Here is a 2,671-nt window from a genome sequence, read left to right on the forward strand (position 1 = left end):
CGGGCCATGCATGGCCGCCCCGCCGGCCGGCCAGGATGCCGCGCGCCGTGTCGAGGGGCCGGCCGAGCACAAGAATAGATAGATAGAACGCGGACACTGCGACTGCAGTGGCGCAACAGTTCCATTTCACCAGCACCCATCAATCAGAGATAGAGCGCGCGCGCGGCCCTGCACCGCACAGGTACGAACTGCTAATCAATGGACCACCGGCCAAGCAATGGATGGATCCGCCGATTGTCTCTGTGCTTAGTAATAATCGCTGCTGTACTTGATTACTGGAGGATCAGATCATGCTGTCATGTTGACCCAACATGGCGTTTAATAGGTTGTTCAGAAACGCTGTGTATCTGTGCACGCACGGTCTCGGATAGATTGGGCCTTCGTTTGGCATCATAGCTCCAATGTAACGTAAGCTTCTGTAGCTGTTTGGAGCTATCCTGTTCCAGACGGGATAAACCAAAACAAGTTCACATAAGGAGTCCCTCAAACCATCTTCTTACGGAGGTTTAAGTGAAATAAATCACAGCTAAAAATAACACCTTCACTCAGCTTCAACGCAAGCATGTAGGCACCACCGTGTGAGAATGCCATTTTTGGCCTGCGCGCATCCGGAGAGGAGGGGCATGCAACCAATGAGGTGGCTTTTTTAGTAGGAACCACAATTTAACCCGTGAATTTAGATCTGTCGTATATCCGACTCGATAGAGCCAGATATGAATATTTTTTTTTAACCTGTGGGTTAGATCCGTATCCGACTTGAAGTCGGATGGTTTGTGACCTATTAACGGCATGAGAGGAATATCACTGTAATTCAGTAATTGCATTAATAAGTATGTGAAGTTGTAATTATCACACATTTAGACACCTAGTCATTTAACATATAATACCTAATAATTATCCAAACTGTTGAATTCTAAGACCTGCATCTCTGTCCTAAAAATAATACAACTCTAGTATGTAAATGTTGTCTAACGCCGGATAGTTCATTTTTATAAAATAAAAAAACGGAGGGAGTATGTAATTATTAGCAAGTGAACGCATGCATATTTCAGACCTTGAAAAGATACTTGGACGGCAACCATTCATCTTGGACTACGACACGCTAAGTCCAAGGTATGCGATTTCACTGCCTCTGATAACAATCGGTTTGTAACCGTAATTTGTATTTTTTTTCCCTACTAGTGATTGGGTAAGCAAAACTGCTGTGCTTCATGCGCCGACACCAAGCAAGAAGGTACCGGGCCAGAAGAAATTGAGTAGGCCAATCTTGGCACATTCGAACAGGTACCCTAAGCAAGAACCGGCCCAACTGACGTAGGCCCGTTAGATCCCCCAGCAACTCGGGCGGATCCGGCCTTTTGGTTTTCCAAAAAAAAAAGACTAAGCCCGCGTGTAGACGGCAGCACACAACCAAGGCCGCTGGTGGTCTGTCCAGCCCACTCCGCTGCTTCTTCCTTCATAGCCCATGTCGGTCTCCTTTAGGAAACAAATAAAAAGAGTAAAGGGCCCAATACTCGACTGCCGTCCCAAAAAATTCTCTTCTGGGCAGCAACTGCCCAGGGGCAGAGGAAAAGAAGACGAGACGAGAGGAGAGGAGAAATTCCTACGTGATGACAGCCAGGACCAGGCAGGGTTCGGTCTGGGCGTGTGGGGCCCTTCATTCCAACTTTGCAAGCCCTCGCTCTCGTCAGTCGGAATCACACACGGCCAATTCCTCGCGCGCATCATTTCGCTCTGAAAGTTGGAAGACGACGGACGTCAGTGCATGAAGGCTTTCAGCATCGTTCCCCTGGCTCCGAGTCCCACTTGCTCTCAGCATTCGGGGATCTTGGCGTGCATGTCGCCGCCGGCAGACGATCCTGCACGACTACTGGTAGCAGCTAGCCTAGGAGGGAGTACAGTACATATATATTCTTATTCTTAATAATAATGCATGCAGCTTAGCTTTATTATTTGCTTCGCTTCGCTTTGCCTTGCCTTGGTTGGGCTAGAGTGAGTGAGTACTAGCTAGCAGATAGATGAGCATCGGCTAGCTTTTGGTTGGGTGGTGGGAGACGAGATGCCAAAATGCGTCGCCTACCTCCACTCCGACTCCACCTCGACAACCATGCACGGGCTCAGCTCCGCATGTCTGCTCTTTTAAGCTCCTCCGTCCAGTCGCTTCGATCGCTTCTGGCCCTGACCATACCAATCAGAGGGTGGGTCCGAATAATATATATAATTCAGTAGATCGAAGAGAGTGACGGCCGTGAGGGCAGATCGTCTAGTCTCCCGGTTGGGGACTCCCTCTTTAATTACCCATATTCAGAGCAGCGACTTGGAGCATGCATGTAGCCAATGCAAGCGAGAGGATCAGCTAGCCCTATACTAGTAGATAGCGTTGAATATATGCTAGTACAAGTTACACGATCCAACTAATAGCCGATCGAATACTACGTGTACGTGGTAGTTATACCCTCCTACCCCACACCCCAGCCCGGCCGGAAAATGATCGAACAGGAACAGTACGAGATGCCAAAGCCAGATCCGGCCGTCAAAGCTAGCGTGCCGGACGGCGGCAGCACCGGGAAAAGTGACGCCTAGCTGCCTACCACCAGCTCATGCTCATCCATCCAACGGTAGTGGAGGAAGGAGGTGCAGCAGGCGAGCATGGGGCATGGGCATAGGGCAT

The sequence above is a fragment of the Zea mays genome, chromosome 2, assembly GCF_902167145.1.
Source record: "Zea mays cultivar B73 chromosome 2, Zm-B73-REFERENCE-NAM-5.0, whole genome shotgun sequence".
NCBI lineage: Eukaryota > Viridiplantae > Streptophyta > Magnoliopsida > Poales > Poaceae > Zea > Zea mays.